Genomic DNA, 13,236 nt, shown 5'->3' with positions numbered 1-13,236 from the left:
CCATGCGTCCTCCGAAACACAACCCAACCAAGCCGCACTGCTTCTTGACACAGCGCGCATCCAACCCGGAAGCCAGCCGCACCAATGTGTCGGAGGAAACACTGTACACCTAGCGACCTGGTCAGCGTGCACTGCGCTCGGCCCGCCACAGGAGTCGCTAGTGCGCGATGAGACAAGGATATCCCTGCCGGCCAAACCCTCCCTAACCCGGACGACGCTGGGCCAATTGTGCGCCGCCCCATGGGCCTCCTGGTCGCGGCCGGCTGCGACAGAGCCTGGGCTCGAACCCAGGATGCCCATGTTCATATTGACTTTAAACAAAAGTGATTTTCGTTCCGGCCTCCCGGGTGGCGCAGATTTTCATTGATATTCTTAATTTGCATGCCAATGGTTTCTGCGTCGAAAACAAACTGATCTCGTAGTGAAATGACGCCTGTCTGTGTGTGTAGCTCTCCTCACTGTTTCAGAAGAGGTCCGCAGCCGCTGTAGCCTCAAGCACAGGAAGTCCCTGCTCCTCTCGGAAGTTACCATGGGGAATGTTCCCATGGACACGTACTCTGTGCACCACAGRGACCCCTGCTGCAGGTGAGTCTACAGGGCTGACAGAGCAGCTGAATGAAGATTAGTTTCAGCTCTCTGTATTGTACAATGTCAAAAAGGAATTGTACGGACAATATGTGTTCACCTTTCATGAATGTTTTTTTCCCCCCCTGCTGTGTCAGGACTCTTCGGGAGAGTCAGCCGTGGACGTCCCCCAAGGTGTCAGAACGCTACCTAGTGGCTCACTACTCCTCGGTGGGGCAGATCAGCCCCCGCACACGCAAGTCCATGAGCCTGGACATGGGCCAGCCTTCCCAGGCAAACACTAAGAAACTGCTGGGTAAGACACCTGTCAATCATTCTGCACTGCTAGAGACCAACAGAAGCATTTTAACATGAGAGAACTGGTCAGAGGGAGTTAGCCTATATAGACATGCTGACCTAGATATCCATAGAGGATCCGCCAGGTCTGTGTTAGTTTAGGTATTGTTAGTGTTTAAGTGAATTGACCTGTGTGTTTAACATGGCCATCATGTATTTTTCTATGCTGGCTCACCAGGCACTAGGAAGAGTTTTGATCACTTGATATCAGACAACAAAGCACCAAAGAGGCCAGATATGGAGTCTGGCATCACTACGCCTCCAAAGATGAGGAGGGTGGCGGAGAACGATTATGAAATAGGTGAGTGTCCAGGTCAGTGTCTGTCTCCTGTTCACCTGACACTTACATGTTTGTGGCAGGGATGCTAGAGGTTTGACACTGACTCATGTCTCTCTCCATCCCACAGAATCGACCCAAAGAATCTCCCACCACACCCTGAGGAAGGTGTCTGTGTCGGAGTCCAACGTGCTGCTGGATGAAGAGGTTCTCACAGACCCCAAGATCCAGGCTCTGCTGCTCACGGTCCTGGTGAGACCACTCGCTCTCCTCCACCACCTCTGTCTTTCTCTGTCTCTCTCTCTTTTAAACTCCCTCTCTCACAGTTCCTCGTCATTAGTTTGTGACTATTTCTAACATGCTGGTATAAAGTATCTCACTGTTCCTTCCTGTCTTGCCTCTATGCTACAGGCTACGTTGGTGAAGAATACAACAGATGATTTTGACCAGAGAATCCTCTACGAGTTTTTAGCTGAAGCTAGTGTTGTCTTCCCTAGGGTCTTTCCAGTTGTGTAAGTGTTTCATTTCAACACAATAAAGCCATGAACAAATATATACAGTACCAGTCTAAAGTTTGGGCACACCTACTCATTGAAGGGTTTTTCTTTATTTTTACTATTGATCACATTGTAGAATAATAGTGAAGACATCAGCACTATGAAATAACACATATGGAATCATGTAGTATCCAAAAGTGCTAAACAAATCAAAATATATTTTAGATTCTTCAAAGTAGCCACCCTTTGCCTTGATGACAGCTTTGCACACTCTTGGCATTCTKTCAACCAGCTTCACCTGGAATGCTTTTCTAACAGTCTTGAAGGAGTTCCCACATATGCTGAGCTCTTGTTGGCTGCTTTTCCTTCACTCTGCAGTCCAACTCATCCCAAACCATCTCAATTGGGTTGAGGTTGGGTGATTGTGGAGGCCAGGTCATCTGATGTAGCACTCCATCACTCTCCTTCTTGGTCAAATAGCGCTTACACAGCCTGGAGGTGTGTTGGGTCATTGTCCCAACACACGCAAACCAGATGGGATGGCATATCGCTGCAGAATGCTGTGGTAGCCATGCTGGTTAAGTGTGCCTTGAATTCTAAATAAATCACAGTGTCACCAGCAAAGCACCATCACACCACCATCTCCATACATCACGGTGGGAACCACACATGTGGATATCATCCGTTCACCTACTCTGTGTCTCACAAAGACACGGCGGTTGGAACCAAAAAACTCAAATTTGGACTCATTAGACCAAAGGACTGATTTCCACCGGTCTAATGTCCATTGCTCGTGTTTTTCCCCCCAAGCAAGTCTCTTCTTATTATTGGTGTCCTTCAGTAGTGGTTTCTTTGCAGCAATTTGACCATGAAGGCCTGTTTCACGCAGTCTCCTCTGAACAATTGATGTTGAGATGTCTGTTACTTGAACTCTGTGAAGCATTTATTTGGGCTGCAATCTGAGGCTGGTAACTCTAATGAACATATCCTCTGCAGCAGAGGTAACGCTGGGTCTTCCTTTCCTGAGGCAGTCCTCATGAGAGCCAGTTTCATCATAGCACTTGATGGTTTTTGCGACTGCACTTGAAGAAACTTTCAAAGTTCTTGACATTTTCCAGATTGACTGACCTTCATGTCTTAAAGTAATGATGGACTGTTGTTTCTCTTTGCTTATTTGAGCTGTGCTTGACATAATATGGACTTGGTCTTTTACCAAATAGGGCTATCTCCTGTATACCACCCCTACCTTGTCACAACACAACTGATTGTTTCAAACACATTAAGAAGGAAATATATTCCACAAATTAACTTTTAACAAGGCACACCTGTTAATGAAAATGCATGCCAGGTGACTACCTCATGAAGCTGGTTGAGAGAATGCCAAGAGTGTGCAAAGCTGTCAGTAGCAAATGGTGGCTACTTTGAAGAATCTAAAATATATTTTGATTTGTTTAGCAGTTTTGGTTAATACATGATTCCATATGTGTTACTTCATAGTTGTGATGTCTTCACTATTATTCTACAATGTAGAACATATTAAAAATAAAGAAAAACCCTTGAATGGGTAGGTGTGTCCAAACTTTTCATTGGTACTGTATATTCCTGTTAGTGTGTACACAAGCCTTCATATCATGTTGTGGTCTTCTTTCCAGTCACAACCTGCTGGACTCGAAGATCAACACCCTCCTCTCACTGTGCCAGGACCCTAACCTCCTAAACCCCATCCATGGCATCGTGCAGAGTGTGGTTTACCATGAGGAGTCACCACCCCTGTACCAGCCCTCCTACCTACAGAGTGAGAGTACACCCACTCCTCCCCCTCTCCACACACCATTACAGTTAGAACTATGGGTTCTGTGGTGATAATGTCGATTTATTAATAGTTGTTTCTTCACTTTCTCTCTCAGGCTTTGGGTTTAATGGTCTATGGAGATTTGCTGGGCCCTTCTCAAAGGTGAGCAGACAAATTGTTTGCCTCTTTAGAGTATGGAAGGTTTATTGTCTGTTTAACTTCCTTTCCATTCTGCTGTGCACACAGCAAACCCAGATCCCGGACTACGCTGAGCTGATAGTGAAGTTCCTGGATGCTTTGATTGACACGTATCTGCCGGGGATCGACGAGGAGACGAGCGAGGAGTGTCTGCGTACGCCCACGTCGCCCTACCCCCCGCCGGGCCAGAGCCAGCTCAGCATCACAGCCAACCTCAATCTCTCCAACTCCATGACCTCACTGGCCACCTCCCAGCACTCCCCAGGTCTGCACACAGATACAGTACACACACACACACACACACACACACACACACACACACACACACACACACACACACACACACACACACACACACACACACACACACACACACACACACACACACACACACACACACACACACACACACACACACACACACACACACACACACACACACACACACACACGGAGAGTCCTTCTGTCTCAACAGTTTTATTCTTTCAAATTAACTAGCTGTGATGCTTTACAGTAGCCTCCATCGCAAACTAAATAGACCTTTGACCTATTTGCGTTTTCTCGTCATCATAATAATATTCTGGCCTGTTTAGTCTTTCCATTTTACCAATCAGGAGAATCAACATGCACTAACAAATACATAGAATTAAAGAGAAATATAAAGTATCAATCCATTTCCCACTGAATTCAACCTCACCTGAAAAGTTCCATCCACTATATTTAAGCAATAAGGCCCGAGGGGGTGTGGTATATGGCCAATAAACAACAGCTAAGGGCTGTTCTTCTGCACGACGCAACACGGAGTGCCTTGATACATCCCTTAGCCGTGGTATATTGGCCATATACCACAAACCCCTGAGGTGCCTTATTGTTATTATAAACTGGTTACCAACGTAATTAGATCAGTAAAAATAAATGTTTTGTTATACCCGTGGTATACAGTCTGATATACCACGGCTGTCAGCTAATCAGCATTCAGGGCTCGAACCACCCAGTTTATATGTAACGTTACATAGTGGGTTCACCAACTTGGTCCATGTGTAAGGCTGATTCTCTCTCTAACCTTGCATTATGTTTTTAGGTCATATTTTATTATTTAGTGTTCATCATAGACATTCCATTTCATGTTTTTGTTAACTTTTCTTTCGCCTCATTTGTTGTGCTGGATGCGGTGTAGTTTATAGACGATCTCCAACTTTGTCCCGTTTGAGGTCCCCCAAGGTGGTGCCCCCCAAAATGATGGATACAATTAAACTATAGAGCTGCAATGGCAAATAGTGTCTCAGCCTATAATATGTGCATTAGTGGTAACAACTTATTTATGTATTGTAATGTCATACTGTATGTCTTAACCATTTATTCAATTTTATACTTTTGGAAATGTTTCATTATTTGTTTTCTTAATTTAAGACATTTTTGTCATTTCTGCTATTTGGATGAAAGAATGAGCCCCCTTTTTCTATATCACTTTTCTCATGATTTATTTCTCTGTCACTCCTTTGTTAAGTTGGGTTAAGTGTTGTTTTTGTTTGATGTCATTCCTCTTTTTGGGTTGCCATGGACACTCACTCCTGTTTCTTTCTCACTCTGTGTCTGTGAAGCTTCTCTGCCTTGCTCTAAGTCCGCTGTTTTCGCCCCACACCACGTCCGGCCAGGTATTACAGCCCCTCGTCCCCATGCTGCTCCTCACTCCCAGGCACACGACACAGCCTCTCAGAGGTGTGTGGGGTAGCAGAGGCCCATCACAAAGCCCAACAACACAACGAGTATTTGTGATGGAAGTTGATGTACATCATGTTTCAATGCCCATACACCGTATGTCCTGTTTGAACAAAACCAGTGGCAAACCTTGACTATAGGACCTAGGCCTTCAGAGGGACAAAAAATCTTCCAATACGTTGTATCAAAATCAAGGAAAGAACAGAAAACATAGCATCTCTTAATGCGCCCGACATTATATATTTTGTAGTCAGACCGTTCTAGATGTAGTGAAGAAGGAACAATGCTTTTTGATGATATTATGAATGAATCAAATAGGCCTGGCCGCGCTTTGGGCTCCTGCACACACAGAGACAGAACCAGCATGGACAGTGGACACAACATAACACAAAGCATAAAATAATGTAACCAGCAAAACCAAAAACACACTGTTTACACAACCTATGGTAGCCTAACACCACTATCACCAATAGCGACAACAACAGTGTCGCATCAAAGGTGAAAGGCTTGTGGTGCTGAAAGGACAGCGACCGTCATACCTGTGCACTCCATGGCGCTGAAGGAGAGCTCGTTTTGGTGAAACACAGACACGGCTGATAGACAGGCTGCAGTCACACACACAATCAAATAATGTTAAAGAATAAGCAGCCCATTCACTCTAGTAGGCCCCATGAAATCAGAACAATACAAAAGCACAACCATTTCATTTAAAAAATGTAATTAACAAACCAGCTATTACTTCCACGTTCATCACACTAACCGGTGATCTAAAGTTTAAATGCAACACTGTTTTACAGTCATTATTTTCAAATAGATAGCGAACAGCAAGCGAGCTGCAACCAAAAACGGTGCCACTGCAACGAAGTTTGAGAGTTAATCTTGAAATGGGGAATAGTAACGAATTAACAACAACATTCACCTTGAAGTTGATAACAGCTGCTGCAGCCGCCGTTGTCACACTACCACAACACAAGCTAGCTAACATTGTCACACTACTACAACATAAGCTAGCTAACATTGTCACACTACTACAACATAAGCTAGCTAACATTGTTACACTACCTACAACAGCAAGCTAGGCTAAGCATTGTCACACTACCACAACACAAGCTAGCTAACATTGTCACACTACCACAACACAAGCTAGCTAACATTGTCACACTACTACAACACAAGCTAGCTAACATTACTAGTGTTACACCTCGATCACACCTACAGGTTATTGCGTTTTGGTACACCAGAAGTACATTAATTTCCCATGGAACGCTGCCTTGCAGAATTGCGTTGCAGATGCAGTTGCAGTGCGTTCTGTGAAGTGGTGGAAAAAGTACACAATAGTCACATTTGAGTGAAAGTAAAGATACTTTAATAGAAAGTGACTCACGTAAAAGTCACCCAGTAAAATACTACTTGAGTCAGTCTCAAAGTATTTGGATTTAAATATACTTTATTAAAAGTACATGTAATTGCTAAAATATACTTAAGTATCAAATATACTTAAGTATCAAAAGTAAAAGTATAAATCATTTCAAATTCCTTATATTAAGCAAACCAGATGGCACAATTTTCTATTTATTTTATTTTATTTACAGATAGCTAGAGGCACACTCCAACACTCAGACATAATTTACAAATGAAGCATTTGTGTTTAGTGAGTCTGCCAGATCAGAGGCAGTAGGAATGACCAGGGTTTTTCTCTTGATAAGTGTGTGAATTTGATTATTTTCCTCTCCTGCTAAGCAATCAAAATGTAATGAGTACTTTTGGGTGTCAGGGAAAATGTATGGTGTAAAATGTACATCATTTTCTTTAGGAATGTAGTGAAGTAAAAGTTGTCAAAAATATAAATAGTGTAGCACAGATGAACCCTAAATGTCTTTAATACTTTAACGTATTTTTACTTAAGTACTTTACACCACTGGTTCTGTGTGGTGCATACATTGGATTTTTTAAAAGTATGCATCAAATTCTATGCGTAGATGGCTTGACAGAAATGGTAGCAGAAAAGCTGAATTTTTAACTTTTGTTGCACACATCCAGATGATGCTGCATACCATTTTGTGCAATGACACTATAGGTGTGTTTGAGGCATTACTATGGGAAACTACTGCTTGTACCACAAGATTTTCTCAACGGTCCCACCATTTGCAAGCCAAATTATGATTGGTTCATTCCACTGTCACTCCAAAATTCTGCTCTGATACAGTTGAATGGTAGAGGCCTTATGTACAGCTTCTTAAGACTTAGCCAATGGCTGGCTGAGCTAGCTAGATTTTTCTACCCAGAGACCACCAAAGAAAATCCTGATTGGATATTTCTTTCTCTTCACCGTTAACACTTCTCTTTCCAAACTGAAAAGAAAACACAAACTGAAGAGATGAAATCAGAAGATCATTATATTTATTGTAAAGATTAAATAGAAATAAAAAATATATATTTCAAAGAATATATATATTTTTTATAAATCCTTAGGCCTTCCCTGAAGGCCCTCATGGTTCACCACTGTTCAAAATACAGAGCAATCCTTTGCAGAAYTCGGGGCACTTAGGTCAGAAATGGTGCATTTGTTTTCAGCCATTGGTACATGGGTTCACTGCTCCCCCTGCTGTTGGATTTGTAGCTTTAGAATCTGTGTTTTTTACAGTATTGATAGCCATATAAAGGTAGATTACATTTACATTTAGTTTTTCAGGTAGATAACTTAAAAGCGTTTGCATTACTTTAGAATTATAGAATAGTTTTAATGTATTAGTGTGACACATTATACCTGATGGCCTGTGTTTGGCGTGTGTCCTCCGGCAGGAATCGACAAGGAGAATGTGGAACTCTCTCCAACCACGGGTCACTGCAACAGCGGACGCACGCGCCACGGCTCTGCCAGCCAGGTGCAGAAGCAGCGCAGTGCAGGCAGCTTCAAACGGCCCAGCATCAAGAAGATCGTATGAGAGAGGCCCACCACTAGGACCACTTACTGGGGTCGCCCACGCCAGTCATCATGCTGCACTTTTACTCCAACTCTCCTCTTCTCTTTCTATCTCTCGTTCTATCTATCTATCTCAGCCTTGATTCTCCTCAGTTTCTGTTGTTTTTTTGTTTGTTTTTTACCCTAAACTGTCCAGTCAGCCATATTTGCTTGACGATCAAGAACTTTGAATATGATGCAGTTTTGTTTATGAAACAGTCAGTGTATGAGATGTCATTGAGAAAGAGTCTGGCGGTTTTTATGTTTTGTGTATTTTTGTGTCACATACTGAACCACATCGGAATCTTTTTTTTAAAACAGCATAAATTGAAAGAAAGCATTGACATTGACAACACAGCAGTAAAAGTAGGGAACATAGTGTCTGAAGCCATTTTGTTGTCTTGCTTCTTTCTGGTTTTAATTTTGTTTCATAATGACAAAGTATTACGAGAAGACCATTTCTGTGATTTGCACAATTTTCTGTAATTCAACATGCTTGTACGTTTTTTTTTTTTTTTTTTTTTGCCTTTTCTAAGTGGTGTTAGTAGGACATTTTTCTTCAAGCTGAGAGAGCTTTGCCAATGGGGCTGAACTAGATCAAAGGACAAGCTGCAGATGCATCTCATTGGGACACATAGCCATGAAGAGGCATTGTGCCTTGGGACCCAGCGTTGAGGAAAGGGATCCCTCTCACCCACCAGAGAGACGCTACAGAGGGAGAGCAGTACCCTGACACACACACACCGTTGTGGAGGAAATCGCTGAATGCCCTAAACCCTCCTGTAGTAGCAACATCTGTGAAAAGCATGACCAACAATAGACATTAGTGGTTTACTGTGCTATTGAGGGCTGGACTATCAATTGGCCCTGTTTTGAGCTGTGTCAGGGACAATCTAATGATGGCCAAGCCATGTGTCTTTATTGATTAGTGATTGTCAAAGCTGTGGGGATTTCTGTTAGGCAGTATTTTTATTCCCACATGAGTCAGAGAGGGCCAACTAGGCGGCAGGTTGATGTTTATTGTCATAAGCCTTGTCCTGGAGGCAGAACTGAGCGATTTCCCCTTAGATAGCCCAGCTGTAAAGTCAAAATTGGCTATATTGTAAAAATTCATGAAAACAAAAATGTGCTTTTTGGTCTTAATTTAAGATTAGGGTTAGCAGTGTGTTTAAGGTTAGTGCTAGATTTTATGATTTTGTGGCTGTGCCAGCTAGTGACCACTGTGGGGCTGCCTCTAGAACAAGATTTGTGATGTAAAAAACGCTAACCTGCCAGGTGGGCCACTCTGGTGTTGGAGAACAGCAGCCCTGCAGGTTTCAGAGCATTCGCTTTTAATCAGCACCCTATTCACGTTTTATAACACTATGTCAAGGAAAGTAAAGGAGGAAAATCTGGAAAACAGGAATAGATATTGTCCAATGTTGGAAATTTGGATTGGACATTTGAAATTGTCCTTAGTTTTGAGATTTGAAATATATCTATAGTGGGAGTCTTTCTCAGTAATAATTGTTTCATTCTTGTCCCAATTTACTGTAAACACACATACAAACCATACACTTGGGAGGTTGTTTTGTTCATTGTGTGCCTTTTCTAGGGTTTTCAGATGTTTATAATGAAATGAGAAATGAAAAAATTGCTTCATACAGCATTAAAGGTATTGTAGATGGTTACTCTGAATAAATGTATATTTATATATACAGTTATAAGTATTGTAAACAATACCTTATGAATGACAAGCATACAGGCATTATTAATCTGCTGCCTGATAATTGCCTTGTATGGTTAAATATTTATGTAAAACATTAACATTCGGTACCTCTTGTCAAAACAAGTATTCACACACAAATTCCATGACACTAGGGACCAGATTTGCAGAGTAAGTGCATGTGCACCTGTTTTTTCAAGAGTGAATGAAATGTTGAAGTCAGAACAGTGATGGCTTTTATGTTTGTTTTTATCTTTGTTTTAGGAAAATTGGTGTCAATTATGTTCTGGTTCAAAAGCTTTAGTAAATCTGTCCCTGTTCATGATGTAAATAGTACAATAAGGTATTTGTTATATAGTAATTACAATGACATAGTTGTGATTTGTTTTAGTGAGCTTTGAATTTTATCATTGCAAAAAGTCTGATTTAATTTGAAAGATTTGAAATATGGATTAATTAAAGAAACTATGGTTGTAATTAATCACCTCAAGACACACACCTGCTGAATAGTGTTCTCCATGTTTAAAATCAGCATAAGGAAATGATGCCAAAAAATAACTTTGTGCGGGATTGAGACTATGGTTAGGCTGTCTGTTCGCAGATAGAATTGTGTGTATTGGGAGTACAGCTGTACAGGGTGTTATTGGCTCTCTTGCCATTGTCTTCCCCTCATTAGTCTGTAGTGTGGCATGTGTAAAGGTCTAGGCAGGCATAGGGGTCAGTTCCATGATGCAGTACGGCAGGCCCTGGGATGCTGCACCAAAGACTAGCAAATCTGTTCGGTAGTTTTATCATTGTTGACTTTCTCTCAGCCTTTGCAGTTGGTCCAGTAGGCCTTGCACAGATAGACGTGTGGCAAACAGAGACGTTCCTTTCTCTAACAACATGGTGCAGTTTGTTAGGCAGCAGAGGAGTTCTCTGGTCACACCATTCCATTTCCTCGTGGAGCCTGGTTCCTAGTTTCTGCTGTTTGAGGTTGTGTACCAAGAAACCAACCAGTGCCATACACAGAGTCTCTCTGAAGTCATGGTTGTTTTGGAAGCTTGTGCCAACTCCTTCAGAATGTTTTTGTAAGTGTGCTTGTTAACATTGATGTTAATCCTGGGGTCAAACACAATTCCATTAGCAAAAGCAAGTCAAAAATGTCTAAGGCCAGCGTGTGCATTAAGTGAATTATGTAAACTGAGTAGGAGTCAGTGTATAGAGATGGGGGAAGGGAGGATATGAAGACTGACAGTTTTAGTTTTTCACCTACATCCAGACATTTGAACAATTAACAACCATGCTCAAACTTACATTTGTTTTCTTATTCTATTAATCTGGTTTAGATTGGACATGATGACCACAAGAAAATGAACAATGTGCYCACTTAGTTTTTTCCAAAATCAAAGTGTGTTGGTGCTGTTGAGAGGTAATGAACCTTGTGTAATGAAGTTGATTCCAATGCCTAGATTTTGTTTACAAACGTTAATATACTTGAATCAGGAGGCTATATGTCTAGAAGAAGCACTTCCTCATCATGGAAAGGGAAAAAATTACGTTTTTAGAAGTCAAATGGAACAAGTTTACCAAACACAACATTTTAAAAGATGAAAGGAAACCAAAGTTTAGGAACTGCAATATAGTACACACAAACTCGGAAACTACTGTGTTTGATAAACAGTCCTCTGAGAGAAGTCTAATGTACTAATCCACAACTTAGTTTGCTTTCATATGGGGGTGAGAGATGATTCAAGTAGTGAAAGAGATGGACCAAGCTATGAATCAATGCAAACCACAATGTTTTCTTTTTGTATGTGCTTTTTGTACAGTTAATGATAATTATAACCACAGCATTCTTCATAATGTGCTATGATGTGTGTATTGTAAAATTATTAATTATTTAGTTCTGGCCTCATCAGACTTTAGGAACTACAGATCTCTGTTTCTAGCTCATGCTTTGAAGGGTAAACCCAACCAACTGTTTTTATTTGTATTTATTTTAGTGTATACCAGACAGAGCACACTTTGTATATTCAATGGATCCCTTTTTCTCAGTGTCTCTTCATAAAGGGTAGTAGGCCAGAGGGAATGTGTTTGCCTTGCTTTTACTTCATGGAAATGTGCCACTTTAAAGAACTGAAAAGAATTGTCCTAATTTGAGTGAATTGAACATTTTTCTGTTCATGTGAAATTGAAAATGGTCACTTAAAGGCTCTAAAATGTACTAGCAGTAGCTCAGGGGAGACAGTATTATAGATATCAGTTAACCACTTTGTTCAATGCAAGGATAAAACAATGTCAAAATAGCTTTTCTCCTCAAACATTGCTTTAATATACAGTAATGGCCAATCGGTCTTCCTTTTAAGATGATAAAGCATAGAAATGAAAGCTGAAAAGTTCTGGATGCAGAGCACCCTACCACCTGTTATCACACCATTAACAGACAAAAGTATTTGGAGCAGAAACGGTCTCCGAAAGGTAGACTGAGCTCTCTGTAAATGTATTGTAGGTTTTCATCATTCTCAACTGAAGTCAATTGTGTCTTGCGCTGGTGTGATATCTCCTAATTTGGCACATCTCAAGGTTATGCAAAATATGTTTAACCATTGGCCACTGTTTTACTGTTTCTTTCCCTCATTTTTTATGCAGTAAGCTCCACCTCTGTAAATAATTTTGTGTAAAAATTGATAAAGGTATATTTACTACACTGTAAATACATGTGATGATATATTGTATTATTTAGCTTTTTGTAAAGCAGTTAGTTGCTGTACATGTAAAACATACAAATTGAATGATTCTAGTGTTAGTAATGATAACCTCTGTCCACCATGTCACTGCATTGTGTCATTAAATATATTGAGGAAAATAAAGGTTTAAATCGAGGATATAGATGACTGTGTACTCTAAAACCTCCACTGTATGATCGGTTGCTGTCCTCATCTGACATTTACAGATGTTGCCCTAATAAAGAATTTCTGTCCAAACTTTGGCTGCTGGTGTCATACTTGTAGATCATAGCATTTGTGTGCTTTTGATGGTTGTTTAATTCATTATTTAAAAAATTACTAACCTCTACCTCTGCACCTCATTGTCATTAATGGTAAAATAAAAGGTGTAGACTACCTGCCACTCCGCCATTATGCTCATCTGCATGCGCATGAAACCGGTCGTCACTAGTTACCA

General features: G+C 41.1%; 1 pseudogene; it reads left to right on the top strand.

Annotated features, from left to right (window-relative positions):
* LOC111950158 (neurofibromin-like) overlaps positions 1-13,037 on the top strand; it is an 82,045-nt pseudogene extending 69,008 nt beyond the window's left edge.
* The last annotated feature ends 199 nt before the right edge of the window (positions 13,038-13,236 follow it).

The sequence above is a fragment of the Salvelinus sp. IW2-2015 genome, linkage group LG23, assembly GCF_002910315.2.
Source record: "Salvelinus sp. IW2-2015 linkage group LG23, ASM291031v2, whole genome shotgun sequence".
Lineage (NCBI taxonomy): Eukaryota > Metazoa > Chordata > Actinopteri > Salmoniformes > Salmonidae > Salvelinus > Salvelinus sp. IW2-2015.
This window is presented reverse-complemented; position numbering and strand designations above follow the sequence as displayed.